This window comes from Triticum aestivum, chromosome 4D (assembly GCF_018294505.1).
Source record: "Triticum aestivum cultivar Chinese Spring chromosome 4D, IWGSC CS RefSeq v2.1, whole genome shotgun sequence".
NCBI classification, from domain to species: domain Eukaryota; kingdom Viridiplantae; phylum Streptophyta; class Magnoliopsida; order Poales; family Poaceae; genus Triticum; species Triticum aestivum.
The window spans coordinates 27698155-27721165 of NC_057805.1; positions in this window are offsets into that span (position 1 = coordinate 27698155).

Here is a 23011-nt window from a genome sequence, read left to right on the forward strand (position 1 = left end):
AGAATCGGGACTTCAAAGACGTTTTGAACGTCATGGACCATATGAGATGTTCCAGGAATTGATGTTAATATTTCAAGCAAATACCCGAGTTGAGAGATATGAAGTCTCCAACAAGTTCTATAGCTAAAAGATGGAGGAGAATCGCTCAACTAGTGAGCATGTGCTCAGATTGTCTGGGTACTACAATTGCTTGAATCAAGTGGGAGTTAATCTTCCAGATAAGATAGTGAATTGACAGAATTCTCTAGTCACCATCACCAAGTTAGTAGAACTTCATGATGAACTATATCTGCAAGGGACGACGAAAGTAATTCCCGAGCTCTTCATGATGCTAAAATCGACGAAGGTAGAAATCAAGAAAAACATCAAGTGTTGATGGTTGACGAGGCCACTAGTTTAAAGAAAAGGGCAAAGGGAAAAAGGGGAACTTCAAGAAGAACGGCAAGCAAGTTGCTGCTCAAGTGAAGAAGCCCAAGTCTGGTCCTAAGCCTGAGACTAAGTGCTTCTACTGCAAAGGGACTGGTCACTGGAAACGGAACTACCCCAACTATTTGGTGGATAAGAAGGATGGCAAAGTGAACAAAGGTATATTGGATATACATGTTATTGATGTGTACTTTACTAGTGTTTATAGCAACCCCTCGGTATTTGATACTGGTTCAGTTGCTAAGAGTAGTAACTCGAAACGGGAGTTGCAGAATAAACAGAGACTAGTAAAAGGCGAGGTGACAATGTGCGTTGGAAGTAGTTCCAAGATTGATATGATCATCATCGCACACTCCCTATACTTTCGGGATTAGTGTTGAAACTAAATAAGTGTTATGTGGTGTTTGCGTTGAGCATGAATATGATTTGATCATGTTTGTTGCAATACGGTTATTCATTTAAATTAGAGAATAATTGTTGTTCTGTTTACATGAATAAAACCTTCTATGGTCATACACCCAATAAAATGGTTTGTTGCATCTCGATCGTAGTGATACACATATTCATAATAATGAAGCCAAAAGATGCAAAGTTAATAATGATAGTGCAACTTATTTGTGGCACTGCCGTTTAGGTCATATTGGTGTAAAGCACATGAAGAAACTCCATACTGATGGGATTTTGGAATCACTTGATGCTTGCGAACCGTGCTTCATGGGCAAGATGACTAAAACGCCGTTCTCCGGAACTATGGAGAGAGCAACAGATTTGTTGGAAATCATACATACAGATGTATGTGGTCCGATGAATATTGAGGCTCGTAGCAAGTATCATTATTTTCTGACCTTCACAGATGACTTGAGCAGATGGGTATATCTACTTAATGAAACAGAAGTCTGAAACATTTGAAAAATTCATATAATTTCGGAGTGAAGCGGAAAATCATCGTAACAAGAAAATAAAGTTTCTACGATCTGATCGTGGAGAAGAGTATTTGAGTTACGAGTTTGGCCTTCAGTTAAAAACAATGTGAAATAGTTTCACTACTCACGCCACCTGGAACACCACGGTGTAATGGTGTGTCCGAACATCGTAACCGTACTTTATTAGATATGGTGTAATATATGATGTCACTTACCGATCTACCACTATCGTTTTGGCGTTATGCATTAGAGACAGCTACATTCACGTTAAATAGGGTACCATCTAAATCCGTTGAGACGACATCTTATGAACTGTGGTTTGGCAAGAAACCAAAGTTGTCGTTTCTTAAAGTTTGGGGTTGCGATGCTTATGTGAAAAAGTTTCATCTTGATAAGCTCAAACCCAAATCGGAGAAATGTGTCTTCATAGGATACCCAAAGGAGACAGTTGGGTACACCTTCTATCACAGATCCGAAGGCAAGACATTCGTTGCTAAGAATGGATCCTTTCTAGAGAAGGAGTTTCTCTCGAAAGAAGTGAGTGGGAGGAAATTAGAACTTGATGAGGTAATTGTACCTGCTCCCTTATTGGAAAGTAGTTCATCAAAGAAACCAGTTTCTGTGACGCCTATACCAATTAGTGAGGAAGTTAATGATGATGATCATGGAATTTCAGATCAAGTTATTATTGAACCTCGTAGGTCAACCAGAGTAAGATCCGCACCAGAGTGGTACGGTAATCCTGTTTTGGAGGTTATGTTACTAGACCATGACGAACCTACGAACTATGAAGAAGCGATGGTGAGCCCAGATTCCGCAAAATGGCTTGAGGCCATGAAATCTGAGATGAGATCCATGTATGAGAACAAAGTATGGACTTTGATTGACTTGCCCAATGATCGGCGAGCCATTGAGATTAAATGGATCTTCAAGAGGAAGACGGGCGCTGATAGTAGTGTTACTATCTACAAAGCTAGAATTGTCGCAAAAGGTTTTCGACAAGTTTAAGGTGTTGACTACGATGAGAGTTTCTCACTCGTATCTATGCTTAAGTCTGTCTGAATCATGTTAGCAATTGCCGCATTTTATGAAATATGGCAAATGGATAAACAAAACTGCATTCCTTAATGGATTTATTAAAGAAGAGTTGTATATGATGCAACCAGAAGGTTTTGTCAATCCTAAAGGTGCTAACAAAATATGCAAACTCCAGCGATCCATCTGTGGACTGGTGCAATCATCTCGGAGTTGGAATATACACTTTGATAAGTTGATCAAAGGATATAGTTTTATACAGACTTGCGGTGAAGCCTGTATTTACAAGAAAGTGAGTGGGAGCACTACAACATTTCTTATAAGTATATGTGAATGACATATTGTTGATCAGAAATAATGTATAATTATTCTGCAAAGCATAACGGAGTGTTTGAAAGGAGTTTTTCAAAGAAAGACCTCGGTGAAGCTGCTTACATATTAAGCATCAAGATCTATAGAGATAGATCAAGACGCTTGATAAGTTTTTCAATGAGTACATACCTTAACAAGATTTTGAAGTGGTTCAAAATGGAACAGTCAAAGAAAGAGTTTCTTGCCTGTGTTACAAGGTGTGAAATTGAGTAAGACTCAAAAGCCGACCACGGCAGAAGTTAGAAAGAGAATGAAAGTCATTCCCTATGCCTCAGCCATAGGTTCTAGAAAGTATGCCATGCTGTGTACCAGATCAATTGTATACCCTACACTGATTTTGGCAAGGGAGTACAATAGTGATCTAGGAGTAGATCACTGGACAGTGGTCAAAATTATCCTTAGTGGAATAAGGATATGTTCCTCGATTATGGAAGTGACAAAAGGTTCGTCGTAAAGGGTTACGTCGATGCAAGTTTTGACACTAATCTAGATGACTCTAAGTCTCGGTCTAGATACATATTGAAAGTGGGAGCAATTAGCTAGAGTAGCTCCATGCAGAGCATTGTAGACATAGAAATTTGCAAAATACTTATGGATCTGAATTTGCAAAATACTTACGGCCCACGGCGTATCCCTTGAGCCCTTCGAAGCTGCCCTTCAAGAACTCAAATCCACCGTGCGCTGGCCCCATGGTGGGCGCCAACTGTCGTGGAATTGTCACGGCAGATGTCCTTGAGCTAGGACTTAGTCGTGGAGCCATCGCAACTAGGAACCTTGAAGGGGTTATGCGGGACAAGGAACACGTGGGTTTATACTGGTTCGGCCCCTTACGGTGAAGGTAAAAGCCTACGTCCAGTTTGAGGTGATATTGATTAGGGTTACGATCGCCAGGAGCTAAACAGCTATGCCCGGCTCTCGATGAGATTGTTCTCGCCCTTAAACCGCTGCCGGGTCGTCCCTTTATATAGGGAGGAACATGCCCAGCAGCCCTTAGAGTCCCGGCCGGCTCATAAGAGTGTCCGGCTCGGACTCTGAACTATACTTGCCTTATACTATAAGTTCTACTATAATAATGATTGTAACTACGGGCCTTAAGCCATATCCGGGTCTCAGCCCATCTCTGTCCCATCGTCTTAAAACTTGGCTCCGGGCTTCTGGCTACAACCGTACGAGTAACCCGGCCCCTCCTGGCGGGTAACTCTAAGGTCTACATCCTCCGGCTTAACTGTGATAAAGCCGTAAACAATCAATCTTGTCTTGAATGCCCCTGCGGCTTAAATAATCCACTGTACCTGAGTATATATCATTAGTCCCCTTCATAACCCGCCATCTTAGTTTGAACGATAGATCTCTGGCTTATAATTAACCCGGACACTTTTCGCTTCATCATAGACTACCAACTATCACCATGCCTCCCAAGGCTCCCATCACTTGCAACTGGATGAGATCCAACGTCACCGACGAGACCCTGGCCAATTTTGTTAAGTCCGGATATTTACCTAAGAAGGAAATCATGTCCTACCGTGGCCCTGACCCGTCGGAAGAGAGACCACAGCCAAGGGACGGGGAGGTAGTGATCTTCGCAGACCATATGAGCCGGGGCTTCGCACCGCCCGGCTCAAAGTTTTTCAGGGACGTGCTCAACTTCTTTGACCTACGGCCTCAGGATATAGGACCCAACTCCGTATCCAACATCTGTAACTTCCAAGTCTTTTGCGAAGTGTATCTTGGAGAAGAGCCGAGTCTGCTGCTCTTCAGAGAGCTGTTTTACTTAAACCGCCAAAATGAGTGTGCCAACGGGCCAAGTTTGGAGTTAGGCGGCATCTCCATCCAGCGGTGTAGGGACTGTCTTTTCCCTTACGCAGAGCCACCGAGCCACCCCAAGGACTGGAATATGACTTGGTTCTATTGTCAAGATACGTCCCCGGCTGACGAGAACCCGCTGCCCGGCTTTCGCCCAACACGTCTAGAGCCGACTCATCCGCTGTCGGACAAACTGACTGCAGCAGAACGCCAGCCTCTGCTTCCAACTATCAATAAGATCAAGGCCCTGCTAGGCAACGGCCTGAACGGAATTGACCTGGTCCGGGTCTGGATCTCATGGCGGGTGATCCCATTGAGTCGCCGCCCCGGCTTAATGTGTGAGTACACCGGGCGAAAGGATGACCCGCAGAGGCACAGTCGCAATGATCTTCCAGAAGATGTTGCAGAGGAAGAGACCAAGGCTCTTCTAAACGAGAGCCTGGTAGATTGCGGAAGAACCGGGTTAGCCCCCTTCTGCAAGACCAATCCAGCCCCAGCGGTAAGCCGCTGACTTTAACTTTTATCTTCGTTTGTATATAACCTTTATCTGAACCGTTTTAAGAATCAATCATTGTATCTTTCAGGCTGATGATAAGTTATGGCGGGTCAAATATGACCATGAAGCGGCCAAGAAGGCCAGGAAGGCGAAGAAAGCCGCCAAGAAAGCTGCCCCTCGCAAAAAGGGAAGCAGACCCACTGCTTCGGAGCTAATGCAATTAAGCGATAGCTCCGAGTCAGAGGTAACCCTTAAACCTTTAAATTCTTGCTATATTTGTCGTTTTTGCTGTCCGCCTTATCAACACTTTGCTCATTGACAGGATGACACCGGCGCCAGTAACCCGGTAGTTGAAGAGGTAATGTCACTTTCCTCCGACTCGGAGCCCTTGCCACAGCTGAAAGTCCGAAGAGTAACCCAGAAAGTAAGCTTTTCACATCCTTTAGCTCATCAAGACCCTCAATTTCTTATGAAGCAGCAGGTTCACGAGAGCCGGCGTCACACCCGGGCCCGCAAGGACACCGACCTCTCCGCCGGGTTACCCGACGCAACAAGGAAGCGTTGCACTGAGGTTTTTTCTCACTTGTACCCTTTTCATCCGTTGGCGGGTGTTATCCGTCAGCCACTCAACTCTTCTGACTCCAATTATCAGGAGACCTCCCCCTCTTCGGGTGACTCCATGCAGTCAAATCTGCCGGCCTTCAAGACTGCGCCCGGGTAACAACAATCTTCTTACATTATCTTTGTCTGTACTTACTCTTTGTATGCCTAACACTTCTGTCTTTTCAGCGCCCAGGCAAAGCTCACCAAAAGAGCGAAGAAGACCAGGTCAGCCGGAGTGCCAGACTTACCTGACCCGGAGGCGACGGTTCAAGAGCCGCCATCTACCTCCGCCCCCGAAGCCACCGCTCCAATGGACACGGCGCCTGAGGCCCCTGCCCCGACTACCAAGGCAACAACCGAAGCTTCGGTTAACCCAGAGGCCTCCGGCTCAGCTCCACCAGCAGACGACCCGGATGTGGTAATCACCCGGACGGAATTCGTTGAGCCGGGGAGACCGACCGCGTTGGCCAAATGCTCCGCAAAGGGGGAGTTGCTGCAGCCCCACCGGGTGAACCTGGACCTCTCCGGCTACACCGACTTGAGCATTGGAGAGCTCGTCTCTGGCTACATCAGCCAAGTACACAAGAGCCGGGACGCCGAGGTTGCCATGGTCAACCAGATCCAACAAAAATCTGAGGTATCCTTCTGCTGTCTTCTTACTTTACTGCGTAGTTACCTTTGCCATGCTAGCCCCCAAGTCGACGACTTATGCTTGAATAGATTGTAGACTTAGGTTCCGGCCTACTCAACTGAGCCGGCAGTATGTAGATAGATACGTTCAATATGCATTAGCCCCCAAGTGCCAAGTGTCTTTGCTTGGAAAATGCTTGGGACTTATATAATGACTATTAATAACCCGGAAATATATGCAGGCTGTTGGCAAGAAACTAGAGGCGGACCTTGCGGATCTCAAGAGCCGGCTGAAGATGCAGGAGATGGAGACCCGAAAGGCAAACGCCAAGTTTGTATCCAGCATCGCCACCCAAGAAAAATTGAAGACCGAGTTTGATGCTGAGAGAAAGGCCTGGGTCGAAGAGAAGGCCGCGCTGGTGACCCGGGCGGAACAGGCGGAGATGGCTCTCGCTGAGAAGACCGCCGAGCTCTCCGGCCTAAAGCGCCAGGTTTCCCAAATGGTAGCTGCTATCTTCGGTAAGTCGCCTCACCGGATTTCATCAAGTTTGTATATGTCATGATTCATCCTTGTCACCGGCTTATCTGAGTCTGTTAAACAGGTCCCAGGAGTGCCAACCTCAACCAGAGTGTGGTCACCAAGTTAAAGGCCGTGTACACCCTGGTGGAACAGCTCTACACCGGGTCACAGCGTGCCTTAGCTGTGGTGGCCCTATCCAACGAGGTGCCAACTCATCTTGCCAAAGTCCTGCGCCGGCACGCTGTTCTGCCGCAACGGATCCAGGAGCTACGACGGGCCTCCGCGAGAGCCGGAGCAATCGCCGCGCTGAGCCGGGCCAAAGCATTCCTGCCGGAGCTAGACCCGGCAGACATCACCCTGGGCTACCCAAGCCTGAAGGAAGACGGCTCAGCCTTCGACCAGAAGGACTTCGCGGCGTGTGTGAAGGTTGTACGCCCGGTGGCCACCCTCCTCGAGAACGACACCGACTTAACCAAATACCAGCCGGGTTATGATGCGGAGAATCAGAGGATTACAACCCCTCGCTATGAAGCTCTCAATCTGATCCCTCCGGCTCGTCAGCACACCTTCGCCCCGAAGATTGACCCGGCCGGGTTAATTGACGAAGAAGCCCAGTTCGAAGCTCTCAGCGGCATCAACTGGAAATCATCCACCTTTGAGGTCTTAGGATCAGCCGGAGGAGAAGACAGGAATGAGCCGGGGACTTCAACCCAGCGGGCATCATAATTTAGCTGGCGGGTTATCAAACATTGTTCCACCTTTTAGACTTGAAGAGTTATTGTAATAGAGTAGGTGCAATAGTTTATCTCTGCCGTGCCATCGTGCACGTTTGAATGCGAAAGCCCTTTGAATTTTGTCTCTTTGATGTTTCTCCGGGTCATAACCATCCCTTTGTTTTTCTCAACCTCAAAAGGTGCCTTTAAGTATCTGCATAGAAAGGCAAATCACAAGTCTCGAGGCGGCTTACCGCCCTGAGAATCAGGTGTTTGAGATAGATAACCCGGAATGTGAATCAAAAAAGACTGGTCCTTAATTATACTCTGAACATAGCCGTAACAATCACACTTAACGGCCTGTAGGTATACTTCCGGTTTAAATAACCCGGGTAGTAAGGTTGACACCTTAACTCTGATTTACTTGCCTTGAGGGCACTCATGACGTGCAGCTAACACTGTAAACCAAAGTTAAGCCGGCAAGTGAGACCCGGTCATGCATACCTCAGGGTAAACTTGTGAAAAAGCAGAAGAACTTAGGGGCTTCCGGTTCGAATACGACCAGAGACCCGGCCCAAAGGGGTTAAGCCAAGATTCGGATACGATCATATAGCCCCCAGTGGGTGTGGCGATGCCAATCAAGAGGGTACCGACAACTATGTTCTCTTTGGTTCGAATACGACCCATGTTTGAACAGGAAGCCCCCAAGTGATTCTTAAAATTGTTTAACGACGCTGATTCGAATACGATCTACGTCGGTTCTCAGAGGGGTTAAACTATGGTTCAAATATGACCAAAGGCAACCTCCCAATGAGCTCGGCACTTTGCCAATCAAATGGGTATCGACAGCTATGTTCTCTTTGGTTCGATTACGACCCATGTTTGAACAGGAAACCCCCAAGTGACTTTACTGCTTACGGCTAGATTCGAATACGATCATAAGCCGGATCCTCCTTTAAGTTAGCATGTAAAAAACAACACACACATATTTGGAGGAGAGAAAAGGACAAAGGTCCTGCTTTATTGCTTATCATAATATATACATGGCTGAGATAAATATGTACACCATGAGAGCCGGTAGCTCAAGTGTAGTAAGGCCGAAGCTGAGCTACGTTCCACGGCCGACGGGTCTCTTCCTCAGACTTACGTGAATCTTTGTGCTCCCGAATGTCAATGAGGTAATATGACCCGTTGTGCAAGTTCTTGCTGACCACAAAGGGCCCTTCCCAAGGTGGGGATAACTTGTGTGCATCTGTTTGATCCTGGATGAGCCGGAGCACAAGGTCGCCTTCCTGGAAGACCCGGGATTTGACCCGGCGGCTATGATAACGGCGCAAGTCTTGTTGGTAAATCGCTGACCGGGCTGCTGCCACATCGCGCTGTTCATCCAACAAGTCAAGAGCATCTTGGCGCGCCTGTTCATTATCCGTCTCAACATAAGCCGCCACACGAGGTGAGTCGTGACGGATGTCACTGGGGAGCACTGCTTCCGCTCCATAAACCATGAAGAAAGGCGTGAAGCCTGTAGATCTGTTAGGAGTAGTATTGATGCTCCATAAGACGGAGGGCAACTCCTCCACCCAACAACCCGGCGTCCCTTGCAAAGGGACCAAAAGCCGGGGCTTGATGCCCTTCTGAATCTCCTGATTAGCTCTCTCAGCTTGACCATTGGATTGAGGATGAGCCACTGAAGAAACATCAAGTCGGATATGCTCTCGTTGACAAAACTCCTCCATGGCGCCTTTGGAAAGATTGGTGCCATTGTCAGTTATAATGCTGTGCGGAAAGCCAAAACGGAAAATCACCTTTTTCATAAATTGAACCGCCGTGGCTGCATCGCACTTGCTAACTGGCTCAGCTTCCACCCACTTTGTGAATTTGTCAACTGCCACCAAGAGGTGGGTCTTCTTATCCTTGGACCGTTTAAAAGGCCCAACCATGTCAAGCCCCCAGACCGCAAAGGGCCAAGTGATTGGGATCATCCTCAACTCCTGAGCCGGCACATGAGCCCGTCGTGAGAACCTTTGGCAACCATCACATTTACTGACCAAGTCCTCTGCATCAGCATGAGCCGTCAGCCAATAAAAACCATGATGGAAAGCCTTGGCCACAAGGGATTTTGAGCCGGCATGATGGCCACAATCCCCTTCATGGATCTCACGCAAGATCTCTTGGCCTTCCTCAGGGGAGATACAACGTTGAAATGCCCCTGAAACACTGCGATGATGTAACTCGCCACCAATGACGATCATTGACTTAGCCCGCCGGGTTATTTGCCTAGCCAAAGTTTCATCCTCAGGCAACTCTCCCCGAGTTATATAAGCCAGATATGGCATTGTCCAGTCTGGTATGACATGAAGAGCCGCCACCAGTCGTGCCTCCGGGTCAGGGATAGCCAAGTCCTCCTCTGTAGGCGACTTAACCGAAGGGTTATACAGGACATCCAGGAAAGTGTTAGGCGGCACCGGCTTTCGCTGAGAGCCTAGCCGGCTTAAAGCATCAGCTGCCTCATTCTTCCTGCGATCAATGTGCTCCACTTGGTATCCCTGAAAGTGCCCAGCAATGGCATCAACCTCGCGGCGATAAGCCGCCATGAGAGGATCCTTAGAATCCCACGTGCCTGATAGTTGTTGAGCCACCAGGTCTGAGTCACCAAAGCACCTTACCCGGCTTAAGCTCATCTCCTTAGCCACCCGAAGACCGTGGAGCAAAGCCTCGTATTCAGCCGCATTGTTAGTGCAAGGAAACATCAACTGTAGCACATAATGGAACTTGTCACCTTTAGGGGAAGCCAATACGACGCCAGCCCCCGAGCCCTCCAGCTGCCTGGACCCATCAAAGTGAATAGTCCAATAAGTGTTATCCGGCTTTTGCTCAGGCACTTGTGACTCTGTCCAATCATTGATGAAATCCACCAAAGCCTGAGATTTAACAGCAGTGCGTGGCACATATTTGAGGCCATGAGGTCCAAGTTCTATAGCCCACTTAGCAATTCTACCCGTGGCCTCTCTGTTTTGAATAATATCACCAAGAGGGGCAAAACTGACCACAGTGATGGGATGACCCTGAAAATAATGCTTAAGCTTCCGGCTCGCCATGAACACACCATACACAAGCTTCTGCCAATGCAGGTACCGCTGCTTGGACTCAATGAGCACTTCGCTGACATAATAAACCGGCCGCTGAACCGGATGCTCCTTACCCGCCTCCTTGCGCTCCACCACAATAGCTACGCTGACGGCTCGTGCGTTTGCTGCCACATACAGTAGCAAGGGCTCTTTATCAACCGGAGCAGCAAGGACTGGGGGCTCTGCCAGCTGCTTTTTCAAATCCTCAAAAGCGGTATTAGCTGCATCATTCCAGACAAAGTTATCAGTCTTCTTCATCAACTGATATAAGGGCATGGCCTTCTCACCCAAACGGATTATAAACCGGCTTAAAGCAGCAATGCGACCCGCCAAGCGCTGGACGTCATTTATACACGCCAGCTTAGCTAGGGAGGTGATGGCCTTGATCTTCTCCGGGTTAGCCTCAATACCTCTGTCAGAAACCAAAAAGCCCAATAGTTTGCCTGCAGGAACACCAAAAACACACTTGGCCGGGTTAAGCATCATTTTATAGACCCGGAGATTATCAAAGGTTTCCCTTAAATCATCTATCAGGGTTTCCTCTTTGATGGATTTAACCACAATATCATACACGTAAGCGTGAACATTGCGCCCGATCTGTTTATGAAGACAATTCTGTACACAACGCTGGTAAGTCGCCTGTGCACACTTGAGTCCAAAGGGCATAGACACATAGCAGAAGGCTCCAAAAGGAGTGATAAACGCCGTCTTCTCCTGGTCCTTAACTGCCATCTTAATCTGATGATACCCGGAATAAGCATCCAAGAAACTTAAGCGTGCGCAACCTGCCGTAGCATCAATGATTTGATCAATACGGGGGAGGGCAAAAGGATCAGCCGGACATGCCTTGTTCAAGTCCGTGTAGTCCACACACATCCGCCAGGTGCCGTTCTTCTTGAGCACGAGCACCGGGTTAGCCAACCACTCTGGGTGAAAGGCTTCAACGATAAACCCGGCCGCCAAGAGCCGGGCCACTTCTTCACCAATAGCTTTTCGCCTCTCTTCATTAAACCGCCGAAGGAACTGTCTGACCGGCTTAAATTTCGGATCAACATTGAGAGTGTGCTCAGCGAGTTCTCTAGGTACACCTGGCATGTCAGAAGGTTTCCACGCGAAGATGTCCCTATTCTCACGGATGAACTCGATGAGCGCGCTTTCCTATTTCGGGTCCAGATTTGCAATGATGCTAAACTGCTGAGACGAGTCACTTGGAACAAAATTAACAAGTTTAGTCTCGTCAGCTGATTTAAATTTCATTTGCGGTTCATTCTCCGTGGTTGGCCTTTTCAGAGAGGTCATATCTGTTGGGTCAACATTGTCTTTGTAAAACTTCAACTCCTCTGTAGCACAAACAGATTCTGCATAAGCCGCGTCGCCTTCCTCGCACTCTAGAGCCACTTTCCGGCTGCCGTGAACCGTAATAGTCCCGTTGTGACCCGGCATTTTGAGCTATAAGTACACATAACACGGCCGTGCCATGAACTTGGCGTAAGCCGGCCGTCCAAATATAGCATGGTATGGACTTCTTATCTTGACCACCTCAAAGGTCAACTTCTCCACCCTATAGTTGCTCTCATCACCAAAAGCCACTTCCAATTCGATCTTGCCGACTGGATAAGCCGACTTACCAGGTACCACACCATGGAAGATAGTGTTTGACTGGCTGAGGTTCTTATCAACCAACCCCATACGGTGAAAAGTCTCATAATAGAGGATATTGATGCTGCTGCCTCCATCCATGAGTACCTTTGTGAACTTATAGCCTCCCACCTGAGGAGCCACCACTAAGGCCAAGTGGCCCGGGTTATCCACCCGGGGAGGGTGATCCTCCCTACTCCACACTATAGGCTGCTCAGACCACCGCAAGTAGCGTGGAACTGCCGGCTCAACAGCATTCACAGCCCTCTTGTGAAGCTTCTGATCTCGTTTGCACAAACTAGTGGTAAACACATGATACTGTCCACCGCTAAGCTGCTTTGTATTGGTCTGATAACCCCCTGCTGCTGTTGATGACCCTGGCCAGACGGTTGATTAAAGCCCCCTTGACCGCCCTGAGGGCCAGAATTTGAGCCGCCCCCCGGGCCATGAAAGCCGCCGGCGCCTGAGCCGCCACCCGGGCCATTGTAGTTTTTAAAAGCCTTCATGATTGCACAATCCTTCCACAGATGAGTCGCTGGCTTCTCTCTAGAGCCGTGTCTCGGACAAGGTTCATTCAACAGCTGCTCCAGAGAAGGTCCTGACCCGGCGCCACGGGGAGGGGGCCTCCCCTTGCGTCGCTGGTTGTTACCTTGGGAGCTCGCGTTGGCTACGAACTCTAGGCTGCCATCGGCCTTGCGCTTGCCTCCTCCTTGGTTCGCCGGGTTAAATTGAGGACCCTTGCCATTGCCGTTCTTCTTTCCCTTCCCTGTCCTTTCATCATCTGAAGGGGGATCCTTGGTACCATCGGAATCGGCATACTTGACAAGAGCCGCCATTAGTGTACCCATATCAGTGCAGTCACGTTTGAGCCGCCCAAGTTTCAGCTTTAGGGGCACAAAGCGACAGTTTTGTTCCAACATTAAGACTGCAGAGCCGGCATCCATCTTATCCGATGAATGTATGATCTCCTTGACCCGGCGAACCCAATGGGTCGTGGATTCACCCTCCTGCTGCTTACGGTTAGTCAGATCCACAATTTACATAGACTGCCTACAGGTATCTTTGAAGTTTTGGATGAACCGGGCTTTCAGCTCAGCCCAAGACCCAATGGAATTCGGTGGTAGCCCTTTCAACCACGTACGGGCCGTTCCATCTAACATCATGGTGAAATACTTGGCCATGGCCGCCTCACTGACCTCCAGTAGCTCCATAGCCATCTCATAACTCTCAATCCAGGCCGCGGGTTGTAAGTCAGCTGTATAGTTAGGCACCTTCCTAGGGCCCTTGAAGTCCTTAGGTAGACGTTCATTACGGATAGCTGGCACTAAACAAGGAACACCCCCGGTCCTGGTAGGGATACCCACATCAACGGAAGTCGTCGGGTAAGCCGGGGGGGTCTGGTAAGCCGTTAATTGAGGCGCTTGCTCCGCCTCTTGTCGTGCTTGGTCCGCTGCGTAAAAGGCTCCATTATGAGCCGGGCCATGGCCAGGGGGCGGGTCATGGCGTCGGACGTTGCTTGAGCCGGTTGCCGAGACCATGTGCCGGCTGTAACTCGGGCTCTGGCCTGGACGAGGAGTCGAGTGGATCCTGTCCCGGCTGTAGGAGTACGTCTCTTGCTGCGCCAGTGCTGTTTGAAGGAGTTCCCTGACCCGGCGGGTCTCGATAGCCATCGGAGAGTCACCGTCAACTGGTAGGGCCGCCAGCCGTGCTGCCGCAGCGACCATGTTCTCCAGCGGGTTATTATAATGACCCGGGGGTATTGGCACATACTGAGGTAGGGCAGGGGGCACCTGGGGTGGCCCCATTACTCGCGGCTGAATAAGGGGTCCAGACCCGGGTGCTATGACCCCTGGCGGGTTACTAGACCCTGCACCTGGCGTGTTGAAGAGGTTGCGTGGATCGTAAACCGGCGGGAGTCGGGACTGGGCCTTTTGATGCCTCCTTCTCATGACCTCATTGGCCGCGTTCTGATCCATCGTGAGTTGGAAGGACTGCGCCTGAATCAGCTGAGTCTGGGCATCGAGAGCCGCCCGCTCCGCAGCCAGCCTGATTCCTTCTGCTGCAAGATCCTCTTTAGCTTTTATCAGATCCAATTTCAGTTGTGCCACCTCCGCATCATGCTGGGCTTGATCCGCCGGGTCAACCGTGGCGGTTAACAGGGCCGTCATCTTGTCCGTGAGATCCATCAGCACCTGAGCCGGAGAAAGCACCGGGTTTCCCGATCCAGCTGCGGGGTTCTGAACAGGCTGCGCACCAGCCATAAAAACTCCAACCTGACTTGGCGGCTCAAAAAGGTCCGGAATACTGTCGCCATCGGAACAACCCATGAGCCTTCCATCTTGAAGTTGGTACAACGAGTTTGACTCATCAGTGGCCGACTCGCCGTCAGAGCCGGCGGCCGCCTCGTCACCAGACCCGGATGGATCAGAGGGCCCTCCATGGATGCATCCCACAAAAGCGCGCCTTAAGGCAGGCCGGGCCCGGGCGGGTCATGCGCGCTGAGCTGTTTCGACGAGATCGGCGCAGAGATCCGGCTCGGGGCCCGGCTCACCAATCTTGCCAATGAAGACATGAATTCCGCCGAAGGGGACCCGGTACCCGTACTCAATTGAGCCGGCGTCGGGGCCCCAGTCCGCGTCGTCGATGTAGAGCTTGCCGCGACGACTCTTGGTCATCCGGCCCACGGCGTATCCCTTGAGCCCTTCGAAGCTGCCCTTCAAGAACTCAAATCCACCGTGCGCTGGCCCCATGGTGGGCGCCAACTGTCGTGGAATTGTCACGGCAGATGTCCTTGAGCTAGGACTTAGTCGTGGAGCCATCGCAACTAGGAACCTTGAAGGGGTTATGCGGGACAAGGAACACGTGGGTTTATACTGGTTCGGCCCCTTACGGTGAAGGTAAAAGCCTACGTCCAGTTTGAGGTGATATTGATTAGGGTTACGATCGCCAGGAGCTAAACAGCTATGCCCGGCTCTCGATGAGATTGTTCTCGCCCTTAAACCGCTGCCGGGTCGTCCCTTTATATAGGGAGGAACACGCCCAGCAGCCCTTAGAGTCCCGCCGGCTCATAAGAGTGTCCGGCTCGGACTCTGAACTATACTTGCCTTATACTATAAGTTCTACTATAATAATGATTGTAACTACGGGCCTTAAGCCATATCCGGGTCTCAGCCCATCTCTGGCCCATCGTCTTAAAACATGCTCCGGGCTTCTGGCTACAACCGTACGAGTAACCCGGCCCCTCCTGGCGGGTAACTCTAAGGTCTACATCCTCAACACTTTGGGTGTTAATCACATAGCGATGTGAACTAGATTACTGACTCTAGTAAACCCTTTGGGTGTTGGTCACATGACGATGTGAACTATGGATGTTAATCACATGGTGATGTGACCTATTGATGTTAAATCACATGGCGATGTGAACTAGATTATTGACTCTAGTGCAAGTGGGAGACTGAAGGAAATATGCCCTAGAGGAAATAATAAAGTATTATTTATTTCCTTATATCATGATAAATGTTTATTATTCATGCTAGAATTGTATTAACCAGAAACATAATACATGTGTGAATACATAGACAAACAGAGTGTCACTAGTATGCCTCTACTTGACTAGCTCGTTAATCAAAGATGGTTATGTTTCCTAGCCATAGACATGAGTTGTCATTTGATTAACGGGATCACCTCATTAGGAGAATGACGTGATTGACTTGACCCATTCCGTTAGCTTAGCGCTCGATCGTTTAGTATGTTGCTATTGCTTTCTTCATGACTTATACATGTTCCTATGACTATGAGATTATGCAACTCCCGTTTACCGGAGGAACACTTTGTGTGCTACCAAACGTCACAACGTAACTGGGTGATTATAAAGGTGCTCTACAGGTGTCTCCAAAGGTACTTGTTGGGTTGGCGTATTTCGAGATTAGGATTTGTCACTCCGATTATCGGAGAGGTATCCCTGGGCCCACTCGGTAATGCACATCACTATAAGCCTTGCAAGCATTGTAACTAATGAGTTAGTTTCGGGATGATGTATTACGGAACGAGTAAAGAGACTTGCCGATAACGAGATTGAACTAGGTATCGAGATACCGATTATCGAATCTCGGGCAAGTAACATACCGATGACAAAGGGAACAACGTATGTTGTTATGCGGTCTGACCGATAAAGATCTTCGTAGAAAATGTAGGAACCAATATGAGCATCCAGGTTCCGCTAGTGGTTATTGACCGGAGAGGTGTCTCGGTCATGTCTACATAGTTCTCGAACCCGTAGGGTCCGCACGCTTAACGTTACGATGACAGTTATATTATGAGTTTATATGTTTTGATGTACCGAAGGTTGTTCGGAGTCCCGGATGTGATCACGGACATGACGAGGAGTCTTGAAATGGTCGAGACATAAAGATTGATATATTGGAAGCCTATGTTTGGACATCGGAAGTGTTCCGGGTGAAATCGGGATTTTTCCGGAGTATCGGGAGGTTACCGGAACCCCCCGGTAACTTAATGGGCCTTAGTGGGCCTAGGTGGAAGAGAGGAGAGGAGGCCAGGGCAGGGCCGCGCCCCCTTCCCCCCCAGTCCGAATAGGACAAGAAGAGGGGGGTGGCGCCCCCCTTCCTTCCTCCCCTCCACCTCTTCCCCTCTTCCACTCCTAGTCCAACATGGAAAGGGGGGGAGTCCTACTCTCGGTAGGAGTAGGACTCCTCCTGGCGCGCCACACCTCCTTGGCCGGCGGCCTCCCCCTTGCACCTTTATATATGGGGGCAGGGGGGCACCTCTAGACACACAATTGATCTATGATCTTTTAGCCAGGTGCGGTGCCCCCCTCCACCATATTACACCTCGATAATATCGTTGCGGAGCTTACGTGAAGCCCTGCGTCGGTAGAACATCATCATCGTCACCACGCCGTCGTGCTGACGAAACTCTCCCTCAACACTCGGCTAGATCGGAGTTCTAGGGACGTCATCGAGCTGAACGTGTGCTGAACTCGGAGGTGCCGTGCGTTCGGTACTGGATCGGTCGGATCGTGAAGACGTACGACTACATCAACCGTGTTGTGTTAACGCTTCCGCTTTCGGTCTACGAGGGTACGTGGACAACACTCTCCCCTCTCATTGCTATGCATCACCATGGTCTTGCGTGTGCGTAGGAATTTTTTTGAAATTACTACGTTACCCAACAATAACAAATGACAAGCGGTCCCGAGTACACATGGGAATTACTGTCAAGTAGTTTTCATCATGCTCATATGATTCGCGTTCGCTACTTTAATAATTCGATATGTGGGTGGACCGGTGCTTGGGTGTTGTCCTTACTTGGACAAGCCTCCCACTTATGATTAACCCCTGTCGCAAGCATCCGCAACTACGAAAGAAGAATTAAGATAAATCTAACCATAGCAGGAAACATGTGGATCCAAATCAGCCCCTTACGAAGCAACGCATAAACTAGGGTTTAAGCTTCTGTCACTCTAGCAACCCATCATCTACTTATTGCTTCCCAATGCCTTCCCCTAGGCCCAAATCATGGTGAAGTGTCATGTAGTCAACGTTCACATAACACCACTAGAGGAAAGACAACACACATCTCATCAAAATATCGAACGAATACCAAATTCACATGATTACTTATAACAAGACTTCTCCCATGTCCTCAGGAACAAACGTAACTACTCACAAAGCATATTCATGTTCAAGATCCGAGGGGTATTGAATATCATTAAGGATCTGAACATATGATCTTCCACCGAATAAACCAACTAGCATCAACTACAAGGAGTAATCAACACTACTAGCAACCCACAGGTACCAATCTGAGGTTCTGAGACAAAGATTGAATACAAGAGATGAACTAGGGTTTGAGAGGAGATGGTGCTGGTGAAGATGTTGATGGAGATTGAACCCCTCTCGATGAGAGGATCGTTGGTGGTGACGATGGCTTCAATTTCCCCCTCCCGGAGGGAAGTTTCCCCGGCAGAATAGCTCCGCCGGAGCCCTAGATTGCTTATGCCCATGTTCCGCCTCGAGACGGCGATGCTTCGTCCCGAAAGCTTCCTTATGATTTTTTCAAGTAAAAACCCTTCCTATAGCAGAAGATGGACACCGGAGACTTGCTAGGGGGGCACAAGCCCTGGGGTGCGCCTAGGGGGGTAGGGCGCGCCCCCAAGGCTTGTGGCCACCTGGTGGGTCCCCTCTAGTATTTTCTTCGCCCAATAATTCTTATATATTCCAAAATATTTCTCCGTAAATTTTCAGGACTTTTGGAATTGTGCAGAATAGGTATCTTAGATTTTCTCCTTTCTAGTCCAGAATTACAGCTGCCGGCATTCTCCCTCTTCATGTAAATCTTGTAAAATAAGAGGGAAAAGGCATAAGTATTGTACCATAATGTGAAATAACAGTCCATAATGCAATAAATATTGATATAAAAACGTGATGCAAAATGGATGTATCAGTCGTTCATCTTGGCCTCCTCGCAGCGTCATCCTCCACCAATGCGGATGGCGATGTCCTGGCCTTGGACAGATGCAGCTTGACGCCGCCATAGGTGCCTCAACGGCGGAGGCGGAGTGCCTGAGCGGCTCCTACGACAGTAGCAACACGATGAGGACGAGCTCCCGCAATAGCGCGATGAGGCCGAGCTCACACTACTACAGGATGGTCCAAACACGACACTAACAATCAGAGACCCTTCGACGAAACTGTGTGCGATGCCATAATCGCAAACGGTGGTGTAAAAAAACCATCAAAAAAGGTGCAAAACGTTTGCGATGACGGATGCATCAAACACGGTTCAGATTTTAGTTGCGTGTGCGATGCAGGGCATATGGTTCAGTTCAATTAACTGTTTGGGATGACGGGAACAAAAGAAACGGGCAGCCAGATGAAGGCATGCGCGATATATAGCATACGGTTCACTAGGATGAACCATGTGTGATTAGGCAACACAATGGAAACGGTTCAACTGAACAAGATGTGTGTGATACGCGGCAAACAGGTCCGTAATCAGAAATGTGTGCGAAGACCAATAATAACACAGACGATTGCTGCTAATAAGCCATGTGATTTGTTCTGTCTATAGTAGAATAACATGTATATATATAACTGAAATAAACATCCAATTACATAAGTCACTATACAGATCATTCGCACACACCTCAATCAACAATTGCATGCATTCTAAAGTAGGAGAAACGATCGTCTAGTTATCTACTTCTTGTGACGCTCCCGCCACTGCTATGTGGCTCGATCCCTCGTCTGGGGCAGGAAGAAGACAGTTCCTCACATCTCGTAGCTTGTGTACGCGTCCTTGGCCGCATACTTGATGTGTTCTTCATTCTGTCTGTCATGCCAAACACTGTGCCATGCATTCTTGTCCTTCTTGCTCTCTTCCTTCATCTTCGCGTAGTAGGGGTCGATGATGGCCGAGGCGAGGTCAACCAGGGAGTTCAGTTTGTTGTTGTCGCTCCCCCAGACCTTGTAGTGGTGCTGGATGTTGACAAGATTCGGGCATTTCAAGCCCGAAACCTTGAGCGCTTTTAGATCGTTGGTGGTGTCCACAGTAGCGAAACTGTAGTCGGAGCTGTTGATAAACCTGGAGAAACGCTCGCAAGGCGTTGTGGCAAGGTGGTAGTGGTAGACGAGGATGTCATGTCGCATGCACAACTGGGTGACGGCAACCTTCTAATCGTGCCCGGCACGACCCATGGTGTACTCGAGGTCAAAGCCGACCACTCGGCACTTGTCCTCGGCAAGGAAATGCTCCATAGTTTGGATGGAGCTCTCCACCGAGACCGGATCATTCGTGTACACCACCGAGAGGGCCTTCCCCCTCACGTGGGTGTCCACTACGTGACGTGTGGTGAACTGCCCGCCGTTGTCGTCGTCGGTCGCTGGGAGCGCCATTGGAGCCACGGGGAGCGCCATTGGAACCGCTGGATGTCCTCTCTGTATGTGTCTTCATGGGTGTGCTTATTGTGTCATGTGACGCGAGAGATATAAGGTAAATGGCCGCAGGAATAAATGGGGGCCGGGTGGCCTGGATTATCTGCGCGTCCGCATGGCAGTTTTTGCAGCGGGTAACTGCATCGTCGCGCCGCGCCCGGCGCAACCGCATGCACACGAACGTGCGTGATCGTGCGCCGGCCCCAAACACTGGCAGCGCGCGTGGAGGGACGAGGGTAGAGCACCCGGAGGGATGCAAGAGCAGAGCACGCGCGGTGGGACGCGCGCAGAGCATGCCGCGGCCGCCTGAACCGCAAGCAACCACACGCATAGAGCAATTGAACACGCAGGAAATGGTCGCCTACAAGCCGGCCGACAGTTGCGTTGTTGCGTAGAGAGCGGCCGTGTGCTACCACCTCCGTCTAGTCTATAGTCCCCTTTATATTCTGTGCCATACTTTGCCCTCAAATGTAATCCACAAAATATTAATGCATGTTATAAAAATTATATAATTGGAAACTATGTTCAAATACGAATCCAACTATATAATCTTTGCCGACATGCATTCGTATTTTATTAGTTAAATCATACTTATAAACCAGGACAAGGGTATAGTAGGTATTTAAATTGCAAATGCTTTTTATTAACCGTGTGTGTACGTGGCCTTTCGTCCTCCTCTCGCACGTCTTGTCACCCCGCTGCCGCAGACGGCTTACGACACAAGCTTGCGCAGCGCGCGGGGGTGTTCTTTTGGCCAAACGGTGGCACCAATGAATCGTCGGTGAGCCCGTTCCCGCGCAACCTCGCAGGTTCCCGCGCAAGCTTACCGCCTGACTCGGTGAAATCCCCCAAAATCCCAATGCTTACCGGCCTGCTATAAAAACCCTCACGTCCGGCGAGTCCTACGTCGCATTTTCCCCTCCCTCCCTATAGCTTATCTCGTCTGCTTCTCCCACAATCGTCAATGGCACCGGTCCGTCGTCGTCGCTCAGCCACTCCGCCATCATCAGAGGACAGCTCCAGCTGGGAGGCTACACCACGGCGGCACTGCAGTCCCCGGCGTAGTGTAGTGTGCGTGGCGTCCCTGTTGGGTGTGCACGGAACACCCACCACATGCTCCGCCGCCGCTGCCCGTCGGCAGCTGTTGACGGCCGCCGTTGCCGCCACACCACCGTCGAAAGCCAGGGCCATCTCCCGCTCCGCCGCCGCGGCCCAAAGGCGGGAGGTGGCCGTCATGGCCGCCCCACTGCCGGCCACCGTGGCCATCACCCGCTCCGCCACCACGGCCCAAAGGCGGGAGGTGGTAGTCGTGGCCGCCACCCCATTTGTCGGCCGTCGTGGCTGCCAGCCCACCGTCAACCGCCAGGGTCATCACCCGCTCCGCCACCACCGCCCGAAGGCAGGAGGCGGAGCTAATGCCCGCATGTGCGTCAGCGACCTTGCGCGCTACAGCGAGTTCCTGCGGGAGGAGGAGGAGCGCCTCGTCGAGCATGCAAATAGCCTTACAGCCGCCGTGGCTGCGGCACACGCCGCCTCAGAGGCGAGGAATCAGGAGACCTACAAGGAGAACCACCGCTTCATGAGGGGTCGTCTGGATCGGCGGAGGGCGTTCGAGGTGAGCGTCGCTGAAGCTGCAGTAGCGGCAGGCACCATATTGCAGTTGTCCAGCTCATCGGTAGGCTCCTCCTCTGCCTCTTACTGAGCGCACTCGGCAGAGGTGAGGCAGCCGGAAGTAGTACAAAGCCCCTCCGTAGTAGTAGTATTTAGGGGCTATTTTGTTCAGTTCATTTGACTATAGATGTGGTGGAGCTGTATAACGTACTTAAAATTAGCTAGTATATATAGTTGAACTAGCTATTTCAGTACATGGTTGGCAACAATTGGGGAAAAGTTTGGTCGGTTCAGCTGTCGAGTTGAACTGTTTGTATAAATTAAGAACTACTGCTTAATCTATGAATGAAATCTATGCTTAATTACTGAATTTTAGTTGCAAAAATTAGATACTGCTAGTGATTTTTAGCTTCATATTTTGATAAATGGCAGTGTTACAAGGTTGACAAATGGCAATGTTACTAGATCAACAAATGTCAATCTTTCTAGTTTGACAAATGGCAACATACCCAATATGACAGATGCATATCAAAACCAAAATGTTTGTAAGTGGTTGCACACGGGTCATCCAAAAGAACCGTTTCCGTTGAAGAGATGCACAAATCCTGCTCTCACTTTGCATCATGTCGTCCCGGGGTTTACGGGCGGGGCGCGGGAGGACCGCAGCTGGCTGCGCTGAGAGGTAGCGTTTGACAGCGGTGTCCCATGCCGCTGAGGGGGGCACGCGCACGGAGACGAAGGCGGCCGACCATGGAAGTCAAAGGGCTCGCTTCCCAGTGAGCCTGCGCAACTTACAACTTGCACGCTTCTCGGTGAGCCTGCGCATTCGAGGACAGCTTGCACGCCTCTTGGTCAGCCTGCGCACCGGACTGCGCTCGCACGCCTCCCATTCAGTCAAGGTCAAGCAGCTGTCCACACGGCACCTCCTACAGCCATTAAAACCAAGACATGTGGCGTCACGTGAATGGTTAACATAACGCACACGGTTTGAATTATACAAACGTTTGAGATATTAAAGTGGCAGCTACTTTTTCAAAATGCTTTGCTGGCTGTCACTATTCGAGTGCGCCTTCTCTCAAACTGGACACGAAATATACCACAGCATGTCGGGTGCTATTCCAAGATAGCATGCCAAGTTTCATGAATTTCAAATGAGTTTTG